The sequence below is a fragment of the Oncorhynchus mykiss genome, chromosome 15 (assembly GCF_057628025.1).
Source record: "Oncorhynchus mykiss isolate SJ-2025 chromosome 15, ASM5762802v1, whole genome shotgun sequence".
Lineage (NCBI taxonomy): Eukaryota > Metazoa > Chordata > Actinopteri > Salmoniformes > Salmonidae > Oncorhynchus > Oncorhynchus mykiss.
In genome coordinates, this window is record NC_143036.1 from 51,437,195 (window position 1) to 51,451,628 (window position 14,434).

Consider the following 14,434-nt stretch of genomic DNA (forward strand, 5'->3'; position numbering starts at 1 on the left):
ACTCAACCAGTCTAAAGAAGTGTCACGATCGTCGTAAGGAACGGACCAAAATGCAGCATGGTATGTGTTCATGATGATTTTTTAAATTAAAGAAAGCACTGAACACTGAATACAAACTATACAAAACGAATAACGACCGTGAAGCTATAATGAGAACTGTGCTGACACAAGCAACTAACATAGACAATCACCCACAAACAAACAGTGAAACCCAGGCTACCTAAGTATGATTCTCAATCAGAGACAACTAATGACACCTGCCTCTGATTGAGAACCATACTAGGCCGAAACATAGAAATCCCAAAATCATAGAAAAACAAACATAGACTGCCCACCCCAACTCACGCCCTGACCATACTAAATAACGACAAAACAAAGGAAATAAAGGTCAGAACGTGACAAGAAAGCCAGGTTTATTGCTTCTTTAATCAGGACAAGAGTTTTCAGCTGTGCTCACATAATTGCAAAAGGGTTTTTTAATGATCAATTAGCTTTTTAAAATGATCAACTTGGATTAGCTAACACAACGTGCCATTGGAACACAGGAGTGGTGCTTGCTGACAATGGGCCTCTGTACGCCTATGTAGATATTCCATTTAAAAAATCTGCCGTTTCCAGGTACAATGGTCATTTACAACATTAACAATGTCTACACTGTACTTCTGATCAATTTGACCCCAAACTCACACCACTCCTCTCAGGATCCCTCCCCCTTGACCCATCTTCCTCTACTTTCTTCACTGCCTCAGCATTTGAACAACATCTGCACTACTCTAACTCTGGAAACCTCAACCTGCCCTTCTGCACACTTCTCACACCTATGAACCTCCCTCCTACACACTGCTGCCTCAAGCTTGATACCTGTAACAATGTAATGTATTCGCCACAAAAGCTTGTACGGGATAACTTATATATCCTAACATCATTTTGTCGGGCAAAGACTAAACATCAAAACTCAAAAGAACAGAAAATGACTTCTGTTTCACCCCTCTCTCACCAAACGACGAGCATCACAAACACCGGGAATCTTCCCCTTCAGTTGGTCAGCTTTCACATTGTGTTAACAACCCTCCAGGCAAGCTTCAATGCCATACAACTCTCCTTCCGTGGCCTCCAATTGCTCTTAAATACAAGTAAAACTAAATGCATTCTCTTCAACCGATCGCTACCTGCACCTGCCCGCCTGTCCAACATCACTACTCTGGACGGCTCTGACTTAGAATACGTGGACAACTACAAATACTTAGGTGTCTGGTTAGACTGTAAACTCTCCTTCCAGACCCATATCAAACATCTCCAATCCAAAGTTAAATCTAGAATTGGCTTCCTACTTCGCAACAAAGCATCCTTCACTCATGCTGCCAAACATACCCTTGTAAAACTGACCATCCTACCAATCCTCGACTTTGGCGATGTAATTTACAAAATATAGCGTCCAATACCCTACTCAACAAATTGGATGCAGTCTATCACAGTGTAATCCGTTTTGTCACCAAAGCCCCATATACTACCCACCATTGCGACCTGTACGCTCTCGTTGGCTGGCCCTCGCTTCATACTCGTCGCCAAACCCACTGGCTCCATGTCATCTACAAGACCCTGCTAGGTAAAGTCCCCCCTTATCTCAGCTCGCTGGTCACCATAGCATCTCCCACCTGTAGCACACGCTCCAGCAGGTATATCTCTCTAGTCACCCCCAAAACCAATTCTTTCTTTGGCCGCCTCTCTTTCCAGTTCTCTGCTGCCAATGACTGGAACGAACTACAAACATCTCTGGAACTGGAAACACTTATCTCCCTCACTAGCTTTAAGCACCAACTGTCAGAGCAGCTCACAGATTACTGCACCTGTACATAGCCCTCCTATAATTTAGCCCAAACAACTACCTCTTTCCCTACTGTATTTAATTTATTTATTTATTTTGCTCCTTTGCACCCCATTATTTTTATTTCTACTTTGCACATTCTTCCATTGCAAATCTACCATTCCAGTGTTTTACTTGCTATATTGTATTTACTTTGCCACCATGGCCTTTTTTTGCCTTTACCTCCCTTATCTCACCTCATTTGCTCACATCGTATATAGACTTGTTTATACTGTATTATTTACTGTATGTTTGTTTTACTCCATGTGTAACTCTGTGTCGTTGTATGTGTCGAACTGCTTTGCTTTATCTTGGCCAGGTCGCAATTGTAAATGAGAACTTGTTCTCAACTTGCCTACCTGGTTAAATAAAGGTGAAATAAAAAAATAAACATTTACCACTACCCCAGTAATCACTCCTTTCAATGGCGCACTATTCTTGAGAGCGAAACAATTCAAATGACTTGCCCCCATTCGTTTAACGCCAAGCGCCTTCTCCCTCTGACCAGCACAAACACAAACAATTATTACAAGACCACTTCTGGTTATCCTGACCGATTCCACAGTACCCAACTCTGTTTTCACCCACCTTGAAACCACAAATGGATCAGCCAAAAGGCAAGGGTCCACTTTTTCCAAAAACTTCACTCCTACAGTCACAGACTCATCTTTATCCTGACCCTCCCACACCGACCACCTCCGATACTTCTCCCTCATTCACTTCCATTTCTCCTCCTGTCTTCATCTCACTCTGCTTACACTTTCTACTGTTCTTCTTTAACAAACCATCTCCCTTTTTTCCACCCTTTATAACCGACTCAAGCTCACCGTCTTCTTCCCTCTCTCTCTTAGACCTCCTCTGCCTCTCTTTTCCCCTCCATTTCTCCTCTGTATTCCAAGTATGCATCTCCTTATGATAATACTGCACTTCCCCTGACATACATCTTGTTCTTGCCTTGTGAAGGGACTCCATTTAACCGGCTGTCACAATCTCCATACAATCACCACAAACCCCATCGGGGTGTCTCTCATTTGTATCTGGAAGTAGCTAGCAAGTTAGCTAGTTAGCTTGGCTGCTTGACTGCAGTTGTGAGGCCAGAGCACTCGGATCAACCCTACTCTTCGACCAGAGCATCCAATGTGCGCTCAGAATGCTCTGAGAGCAAAACGCTCTAAATTTATGAATGGACAATCTGACAAAGCTCTGAATTTTCGAATGCCCAGAGAGCACTCAGAGCGCACTCTGGCACTCCAGATTGAATTTACGAACACACCCTACAGTATGTGTCTCTAGTGCACGCAGTAGGTCTTTTATGATTGGCTACATGTACACACACACAGGTCTTGACATATACACTACTGAAGGGGGGGGGGGGGGGATTTGCACTTTCAGCAGGTGGTCCTCTCACATCTCCCTTAAACTGTCAGGTTGACGTTTATTGGATGAATCTTGTCCTGTAGGCAGTCCAAAGTTAAAAGTGTCTATATATAGAGTACCAGTCAAAAGTTTGAACACAGCTACTCATTCAAGGATTTCTCTTTATTTTTACTATTTTCTACAATGTAGAATAATAGTGAAGACATAAAAACTATGAAATAACACATATGGAATCATGTAGTAACCAAAAAAGTGTTAAACAATCACAATGTATTTTATACTTGAAATAGCCACCCTTTGCTTTCATGACAGCTTTGTACACTCTTGGCATTCTCTCAACCAGCTTCACCTGGAATGCTTTTCCAACAGTCGTGAAGGAGTTCCCACAAATGCTGAGCACTTACTGGCTGCTTTTCCTTAATTCTATGGGCCCACTCATTCCAAACAATTTCAATTTGGTTGAGGTCAGGGGATTGTGGAGGCCAGGTCATCTGATACAGCACTCTATCACTCTCCTTTTTGGTAAAATAGCCCTTACACATCCAGTAGGTGTGTTGGGTCATTGTCCTGTTGAAAAACAAATGACAGTCCCACTAAGCGCAAACCAGATGGGATGGCGTATCACTGCAGAATGCTGTGATAGCCATGCTGGTTAAGTGTGCCTTGAATTCTAAATAAATCACGAACTAGCAAAGCACCCCCACACCCTAACACCTCCTCCTCCACCAATACACCTCCTCCTCCATGCTTTACGCTGGGAAATACACATGCGGATATCATACGTTCACCCACACCACATCTCACAAAGACGCGATGGTTGGAACCAAAAATCTCCTATTTGGACTCCAGACCAAAGGACTAATTTCCACCGGTCTAATGTCCATTGCTCGTGTTTCTTGGCCAAAGCAAGTCTCTTCTTCTTATTGGTGTCCTTTAGTAATGGTTACCTTGCAGCAATTCGACCTCTGAACAGCTGATGTTGAGATGTGTCTGTTACTTGAACACTGTGAAGTATTTATTTGGGCTGCAATTTCTGAGGTGCAGTTAACTCTACTGAACTTATCCCCTGCAGCAAAGATAACTCTGGGTATTCCGTTCCTGTGGTGGTCCTCATGAGAGCCAGTTTCATCATATCGCTTGATGGTTTTTGCGATTGCACTTCAACAAACTTTCAAAGTTCCTGAAATGTTCCGTATTGACTGACTTTCACGTCTTAAAGTAATGATGGACTGACATTTCTCTTAGCTTATCGGAGCTGTTTTTGTCATAATATGGACTAGGTCTTTTACCAAATAGGGCTGTCTTCTGTATACAATCGTGTATACAATGTTGAAAATAGTTTTAAAAAATAAAATAAAGATACCCTTGAATGAGCAGGTGTTCTAAAACTTTGGACCGGTAGTGTACGTAGTAAAAATGAATGAAAACCATTTAATGTTAGAATTAGGCATACGGTTAGCAGTGCTTTTAAGGTTAGGGTTAGGTTTGAAATCAGATTTTATGACTGTGGCTGTCAGCTAGTGACTACCCTGCAGAGCTGCCTCCAGTACATGAGTCTTCCCAATAAATGCCAACCTGATGAAAAGTGTTCTTTCATCTGTCATGTATGCGTTGACGTTTTTTTTTTTTTTTATCCATTGCAGAGAGCCCCCACCACAAATGGATCAGGTACCTACAGTCCCATGATGTTCCTATACAGTGCCTCATCTTCTAGGGAAAAAGCAGAAAAGCATCCTGCTGTGTATAATATCTCAACAGATCCTTATTGATGTTACTGTCCTCTAAAATGGGATGATTAACTATAATCAGCACAATCTTTCAACTATTTAATCTTTCATTGACCGATGAACTATTAATGCTTTGAAAACAGTGGGCTAATAAAGTCCCATTACGTGACCAAACAATGTGATTTTGTGATAAAGGGATGTTGTGTAAACTACAATCTAATCTGTCATTTTAAATGACACTTGAATACAATATCTGCACATTCCAAAGATTCAAAAGTCATTTCTTCACTTACTAACTATTAAGTCCAAGTAGGCGTCAAATGTCCCACCTAGTCTCATTTGTACCATAAGATAGTAATAGTGTTCTCCCTTTGTTTGGCAGAAGGGAAGAGGAGAGGACAATGTGATTAAGAATCCTTCCAATGTATTAGGTAAGATGTAGGCTAAAGTTTCTCCTTTTGTTTGTGAACAGGGATGTGGTGAGGAAAATGGAACAATGACATACGTGCAGAAGTACATTAGGTAAACTGTAGGTGCTTTGGGTCATTGATTATGAAATATCAGAGTTGAAACATTAACACTGTATACACAGAGTATACCAGACATTGGGAACACCTTCCTAATATTGAGTTTCACCCCCCCTCCCCTCCACCCATGTTGACTCCAGTGCTTCCCACAGTTTTGTCAAGTTGGCTGGATGTCCTTTGGGTGGTGGGACATTCTTGATACACATCGGAAACTGTTGAGCGCGAACCCCAGCAGCGTTTCAGTTCTTGACACAAACCGGTGTGCCTGGCACCTACTGTCATACCCCGTTCAAAGGCACTTAAATATGTTTTCTTGCCTGTTCTTTCTCTGAATTGCACACACACCCAATCCATGTCTCAATTGTCTCAAGGTTTAAAAATCCTTCTTTAACCTGCCTCCTCCCCTTCATCTACACTGATTTAAAGTGGATTTAACAAGTGACATCAATAAGGGATCATAGCTTTCACCTGGTTTCACCTGGTCAGGCTATGTCATGGAAAGAGCAGGTGTTCCTAATGTTTTGTACACTCAGTGTATTACCGTAATGTCTATTTAAGCCAACTATTAGTACTAAGTGTTAAGCACTGATATCTATTAAGAAATAGCCAATCTCTGTTTTACTTTGAGTGTTGGCCCTTTTTACCTTCCGAGAGAGTTCTCAGGGATTATCGCCACGGCTGTGCACATCCCACTCCAAGCCGACACCAAAATGTATCAAAATCTTCATTTGACCCTGAACAAACTGCAGACTATCAACACATTAACTGTCCAACTCGCAGAGATTTTACGCTGGACCACTGCTACATGCCTTTTCGACACGGGTGGTGTAAGGCCATCTCCAGTCCTCCGTTCAGCAAATCTGACCATGATTCAATTTTTCTCCTTCCTGCTACAAACAAAGACTCAAGAGGGAAGTTCCGGTGGTCTGGTCTGCACAACACTGGTCCATACACCAAGACTGTTTTGATCACGTAGACTGGAATATGTTTTGGGTAGCCTCTAGGGATAACATCAATGAATACGTTGACTCAGTCACCGCATTCATTAAAAAAATGCATAGATGATGTGATAACGATAGTGTCTTTCAAAAACTCATTCAAATCAAAAACAGTGGATTGATGGCAGCCTTGTCGGGAAACTGAAGGAGAAAGATGCTGCTCATAAACACAGCAAGGTGACCGGGGGACAATTGTATGGTTAAACAGTACAAATACAACCTGTGCAGATCGATCAAGATGGTGAGACACAAGTACAGTACAGGGACAAAGCGATGAAGCGATTCAGCGGGAGTATCTGGCAGAGGTTTCTAACGATCACTGATTACAAAAAGGAAATCCAGTCACGTCTCGGAAGCTAATGCCGCCCTACCGGACGAGCTAAACACCTTTTTCTCACACTTCGTGCAAAACAATTCTGAGCTGCCAAGGGAGAGCCCCTGAGGACAACGAGGGCTACTTGCTTATGGCCTCCACAGACAATGTATGTAAGTCATTCAAACGTGTTAACCCTCGCAAGGCTGCCGGCGCAGACGACATCTCAAGCCACGTGTATAGACCAGCTAGCTGTGGAGTTTTCTGACATTTTCAATCTCTCTAGCTCAGGCTGTTATCCCCACCTGCTTCCAGGTGTCCACTGTCATCCCCGTGCCCAAGAAAGGGAAGGTAACTGTCATCATGAAGTGTTTAGAGAGGCTAGTCAAAGGCTACATCACCTCCTCCCTCCCCGACACACTCAACCCTCTCCAATTTCCCTACCGCCCCGCTACCTGACGACGCGATTGCCATGGCACTGCACACTTCCCTCACCCATCTGAACAAGATAAATGCCTATGTGAGGTTGCTGTTCATCGACTACAGCTCGGCCTTTAATACCACAGTGCCCTCTAAGCTCACCACAATGCTCACAGCCCTGGGACTGAACTCCTCCCTACGCAACTGGGTCCTGGCCTTCCTGACGAGCCGCCCCCAGGTGGTGATGCTAGACAACGGATCCTCAACACGGGGGCCCCATAAGGGTGCGTGCTCAGTTCCCTCCTGTACCCGCTTTATACCCAAACAGTTCGAACTCCAACATCAAGTTGGTGGACGACATGACAATAGTCGGCCTGATTACCAAGAACGACGAGATGGCCTACAGGGAGGAGGTAGGCACTCTGACAGTGTGGTGCCACGTAAACATCCTCTCCCTCAATGTTGGCAAAACAAAGGAGTTGATTGTAGACTTCAGGAGGAACCACACGCTTCCTCCTGAACTTTAAGTTCAAGCTGAAATGGTCAAACCACACGGACACCATACTGAAGAAGGAACGACAGCAACTCTTTAACCTCAGGAGGCTGAAGAAATTTGGCCTGTCCAAGAGGGCCCTGTTCTACAGGTGCACCATCGATAGTATACTGTCGGGCTGCATCACAGGCTGGCATGGCAACTGCCCCGTCGCTGACCGCAAGGCACTACTGAGGGTGGTACGCTAAACTGAACGCAACATTGGGTGCACACTGCCTGCCCCCCAGGACACCTACTGTACTGTATCTACAACTGCCAGAACCCCTCCCCCCAATTGCACCTTGAAGCCTTGAAGCCCACTGAAATGGCACTCTATTCCTTAGATAGTGCACTACCTTCAGTGAAGAAAACCAATGCTTCCTTATGTGTATGCAAAACAGGCTCAATTTCTTCCTCCTTCCTGGTCATGAGAATAAGATAATATTTCACCGGTTAGGGAGAACGCCCATGTAATTACAATACTCTTTGTCATTAAGAATTTCTCAAGTAGGTGTATGACCTATAGTGCTGTGAAAAAGTACTTGCCCCCTTTTCTGATATTCTCTATTTTTTTGTGACTGAATGTTATCTTATCTTCAACTAAAACCTAACATTAGATAAATTGGGGACCTGAGTTTACAAATAACAAATACTTATTTAATTTATTTAATTTACAAAGTTATGCCCACCCAATTCCCCTGTGTGAAGACGTAATGGCCCCTTTACCCTTAGTAATTGGTTGTGCCACATCCAACCAAACAACTTTATTGCCTTGTTGCAAGGTTTGGAATGTTTTTATCAGTATATTTGTGTTCTTATTTTCACTCTGCTGTCCTTTAGGTAATTATTGTACCATGTTGTTTATGCATCGTCAGTTTTATCCCATCACAGCCATTGAACTCTGTAGCTGTAAAATCAGCATTGGCTTCATGGTAACATCCCTGAGCACTTTCATTCCTGTCCTGCAGTTCAGTTCTGAAGTACAACTGTATCTTTGATGTGTCTGGGTGGGTTAATACTCAATTATTAACTTGACCATGCTTAAAGAGATATTTAATGTCTGATTTATTATTGTTAACCATCTACCAATCAGCCTTATTTATGAGGCACCCTGGTCTTTTTAATCAAATCTGTGCTTGAAATTCAATACCTGACTGAGAGACCTTACAGATGTTGTATGTGTGGGGGACAGAGGAAGGGTTAGTCATTCATAAATCACGTGTTACGTTTGTTGAAAGGATAGGACCAAGGCGCAGCGTGCGTAGAGTTCCACATTCTTTAATAGTGAAACTTACAACAAAAACAACAAAGGCTATAACAAACGTGCAGTATTGCAGTGCACGAGGCAACTATACAAAAACAAGATCCTACAACAGAAAGTGGGAGAAAGGGCTGCCTAAGTATGATCTCCAATCAGAGACAACGATAGACAGCTGCCTCTGATTGGGAACCATACTCGGCCAAAAACAAAGAAATAGACAACATAGAATGCCCACCCCAAATCACAACCTGACCTAACCAAATAGAGAAATAAAACGGCTCTCTAAGGTCAGGGTGTGACATCATGCTGATCCTTATTATTTCACACAGAGTGAGTCCATGTAACTTATGTGATTTGTTAAGCCCAATTATACTCCTGAACTAATTTAAGCTTGCCTAAACAAGGGGCTGAATATTTATACAACAACTATATTTTAGTGATGAATTTTGTATTAATCTTTACAAAATTATACTTGGACATTATTTTGTGTATGTTGTTTACAAAAAAAGTCATTGAATGTAGCTATTAATTCTTGAAGAATAAAACTTTTAAATGCCTGGTGCTTAATTCAAATGCAATATCCCATCAGAACCCAAAATAGAGGCATGTTTTACTCAATTGTATTTAAGCAATGTGATTGCAAACAAACACTGTATAGCCTCAAAACATGGTTAAAACTGTCATTTTTATACAGTATCATGGATGGTCAGTCCATGCATCCATAACTCGACATGAATTTGACTGGTTACATTTCTCCAATCCCAACCATCAGCTGCTTACAATGGAGGGGAGTCGGCTTTGTTATTGTTTAAACTAGATATTTCCCTTTTAATGGGACTGAGGGGTCAAAATATCAACCAAAAATCCGATGTATGGTCATATTTTAATGTCTATAAATTGCATACTTGTTTCATTTTATTTGGTCTTCCACACCATCTTAAGCATTAAGACATCATGTTTTGTTTTTTGCCCTAGCAATACACAGCTGGGCGGGGGGCAGGACCGAGTTTCGGAAACCCTGCCCTAGAGTGTAATCGGGTAAATCTGCAATGCCACTAAAGCTGTAAAGCTAGACATCTTCATTTAGACATATCGTGTCTTTTTGTAAAAGATAGGAAACGTTGCCTCTCTGCTGGCCATAATAGATTCATATGGGACTTCACATACTGTAGAGTGGCAGGTTTGTTGTCACATTTCTTAAAAGTGACAAAGTATATAATATCCGATGATAAATTAGACAGTAGACTTCAGGGAACAAGTTAACTTTGTATTTAATACACCACTTTGAAAGTGAGAATATCAATATGTTTTCAATGATTAAGGAAAGAAGAAAGGACATGTGGTGTTGGTTGTTGATTGGATGTGTTCCCCAAACAATATTAGACACGTTCAAGTCTCCGACCAGGGTACTCATAAGGGTAGTATGTGATTGACTGGGTTAAGACTTTGTTAGCCTGCTGAGATAAAGCTGAGGCTTTGGTCCTGCTTGGAGCGGTCTCTTCAAAGAGGAGGTCAAAAGGGGGGGAAGTGTAACACAGGCGGTCCGGTCACCACGCTCGCGTGATGAGTAAAGGTTGTCATTTTTTAACGAGAAATTTGTGGAGTGGTTGAGAAATGAGTTTTAATGACTCTAACCTAAGTGTATGTCAACTTCCGACTTCAACTGTAGCATTCTGTTGGTGGCAAGAATTTGATATGATCATTTCAATAGAACAACTCTAAGTGTTGAATCAAGTGCTGTTTTTTGTACCGGTTCATCAACCGTGTGCCATGGAATCGGTACAAACAAGTTCCCTACCTTCTCCTTTTTCCACTTGCCTCCTCCATTTTTTTTGTGGTAATTCTGCAGTCAGTTGGTTGTACATTTGGATTGAGCAGATATTCCCATATATTTTCGAAAGCTGCGTATGCGACATAACCCCTCCGTTTCTATGCATAATATCATTAATAAATATCATTTTAAAAAGGATCATTTTTCTATAAAGGATGCTTTTTACAAAAAAATGAATCAGTATATTTGAGTTCAACCATAGCATTTGTTCTAATATCTGTTCTATCTTTTCTGGAGGATAAAACCAGCTTTGCATGGCTTGTTGAATTTTCAAGTAGTCGGAAATGAGAAGTTGTTATCTGTATAAAGGCACAAAGGCCATTTTAGAACAAAGGATGAGCCTTTCTTAATAATCTGTCGGAGAACCATTTTGGTATAACTTACAGTATTTAGTGAGAGGTTTAAAGGTTTCATATTTAATCCTTTAAGTGATGAGTGACTTGCCTGAGACATTGTCTGGTGCACAGGAGACCTGGCTTAGAACCTCCTCAGTCAAACGAACACGTCTTCAGCTCTTAGGCAAGATTGCTCATCCCATGCATGGATCACTAAGCCACCTCTGTTGCACTCTCATTTAAAAGGGGTGCACAGATCCTCCTGCTTCTCTTTGCCATAGAACGTGTTGTTGTGCAGTGGGCCTGATTTCAAACCCAGTCAGTTATGTTGGTGCCGTGATCTCTGAGTATGAGGTCAAAGGGGGTGAAATGTAACTGAGGTGGTTCGACGAGTAAACTTGTTCGAGACTTGAAGACTTGTGTTAGCTTCCTGAACTCACCCCTATGGGCTTTGGCTAAGTGAGCTAACACAGTCTTGTGACATGCTGGAGACCCGGATCGTCACAAGAGCAAGATTAAATAGGTATTGGAAAAGCTATCCTTAGAAGGGCTATGACGTGGCTAATTACTTGTGGGGGCCAAGTTGCGGTTTTTGTGACACCCCCCTTCTAACATGTCCTGCATGTCCTGCGCTGCCTGTGATCATCATAGCCAAAACAGTTCAAATGCTAGAGCCACATTTATAGGAAGAAAATTAATTCAACATGCCACATTGGCTACAGAAACCACCAGAAGCATCTGTTGACCACAGAGAGCGTTTGATTCTTTCTGTTCTCCTCTACCTTTCCTCGCTGGCAAAGTTCCACAATGTTGTCTCTGGTTTTGAATCTGAATTTAGAAAACTGAATCTGAATGCATCTGTGAAGTTGCCTTCAGAAAGTTTTCACCCCCCCTGGACTTTTTCCACATTTTGTCGTGTTACATTTTGTTGTGTTACAGAATTGAAAATTGATTAAATTTAGTTTTTTTTTAGCTCTGTCCATAATGTGAAGTGGAATTTTTTTAATGTTTTAATTTTTTTAATTTAATTTTTTACAAATTAATAAAAAAAAGGAAAAGCTGACATTAGTCAATAAGTATTCGACCCCCAAGGGCCTCCTGGGTGGCGCAGTGGTTAAGTGCGCTGTACTGCAGCGCCAGCTGTGCCATCAGATACTCTGGGTTTGCGCCCAGGCTATGTCGTAACCGGCTGCGACCGGGAGGTCCGTGGGGCGACGCACAATTGGCCTAGCTTCGTCCGGGTTAGGGAGAGATTGGCCGGTAGGGATGTCCTTGTCTCATCGTGCACCAGAGACTCCTGTGGCGGGCCGGGCGCAGTGCACGCTAATCAAGGTTGCCAGGTGCACGGTGTTTCCTCCGGCACATTGGTGCCGGGTTGGATGCACGCTGTGTTAAGAAGCAGTGCGGCTTGGTTGGGTTGTACATCGGAGGACGCATGACTTTCAACCTTCGTCTCTCCCGAGGCTGCACGGGAGTTGTAGCGATGAGACAAGATAGTAGCTACTGAAAACAATTGGATAAAAAAAATATATAAAAAAAGTATTCGACCCCTTTGCAAGCCGGAATATGTTCAGGAATAAAAATGTGCTCAACAAGTCACGTAATAAGTTGCATGGACTCATTATTGTGTTTTATTTTTATGATTTTTTAACGACGACCTCATCTCTGTACCCCACACATAAAATGATCTGTAAGGTCCCTTTCAAACACAGATTCAACCACAAATGGATTACAGGCAACATTCACACTGAGCTAAAAGGTAGAGCTGCCGCTTTCAAGGAGCGGGAAGCTTAAGAAATCCCGCTATGCCGTCCGGACGAACCATCAAACAGGCAACGCGTCTGTAAGTAACACTCAGCAAGTAACACTGAAATATGTGCATCAGAAATAACAGCATCAGCTGTTCCGAACAACAATATGATCACGCTCTCCGCAGCCGATGTGAGTAACAGGTCAACATTCACAGACGGATTGCCAGGACATCCGAGTACTCCGAGCAGGATAGATATCCAGGATAAATATCCATTCAGGATATAGCTGCAGACTTAAAACCATAACATTTGAGTTTACCTAGTAACAATTCATGATCAATTACATCAAAAACAGCACTGAAATCTAGCAACACTGCACCAACTAACTTCCTGTCATCCATACTCTTTAACTCTTTAATCTGTCATTTGTGCTAAGGCTGTACTCGTAGAATGCCCTTCTTTGTATGCATGCTGGAAACCAGTTATCCGACCATTGCATGAGACATAATCCTTGATTTGTACAGACACACATTTTTCCAATAATTTACTTAACACAGGCAGCAAGCTTATAGGGCGACTATTAGGACCAGTGAATGCAGATTTTTTTTATCCTTAGGTAGTGGAATAACATTTGAATTTCTGGGCACTCCCCAGACATCAAGCACTTACTAAAAATATGAGAGATTGGGGTAGATATTTGGTTATCTGTAACTCTAAGCAATTTGGCGCCAAGATTATCTGTACCAGGTGACTTGTTAACCCGAAAGAGACAACAGCATCTGTTCTAACTCTTACCTTCCTACTTGGTGAAATTCGAACATACATTGCCTCTCCTTCATGATACATTCTTTTATAAGGGTATATGGCATGGAGCCATCAATTGGAATCGGAATTCCTCAACTTGTTCACTTTCAACCAGTTACAGAGTTTAATGACTGTGATAGGAGAAAACGTAGGATGGATAATCCACATTGTAGTTACTCCACAATACTAACCTAATTGACAGATTGTAAAAATGGGAGCCTGTACAGAAGAAAAGTATTCCAAAACATGCACCCTGTTTGCAACAAGGCACTAAAGTTATAATATAAAATATAAAATGTTACATTCAATTTCAATACCATAATAGAAATTCAAAATTATGGAATTCAAATACCATTTATGTTGGCACTGACAACGCTCCATATGTTCAGCTGGAGGACACAATGTTGTGCAACGTTCAGATAGAACAAACACCCCTCTCTGGCATGTAGAATAAGGCATTGTATCAGCTCTATTCATGAACGTTCAACAATGTTAGTTTACTGAACATGGCCCTGATAAAGGATTGGATGTCATTAGTTAAGAATTCCTCAGAAAAACCAAATATTAAACAATCAACTCATTTCCTCAACGAGTCCCTATAGAGTTAATAGCAATCCCTTTCCAGCTAAAACATTTCCTGCATATCGGTTTATTTCCTGGTCTTTTCAATGCAGGTGGTTCAGAGAAGGGTATA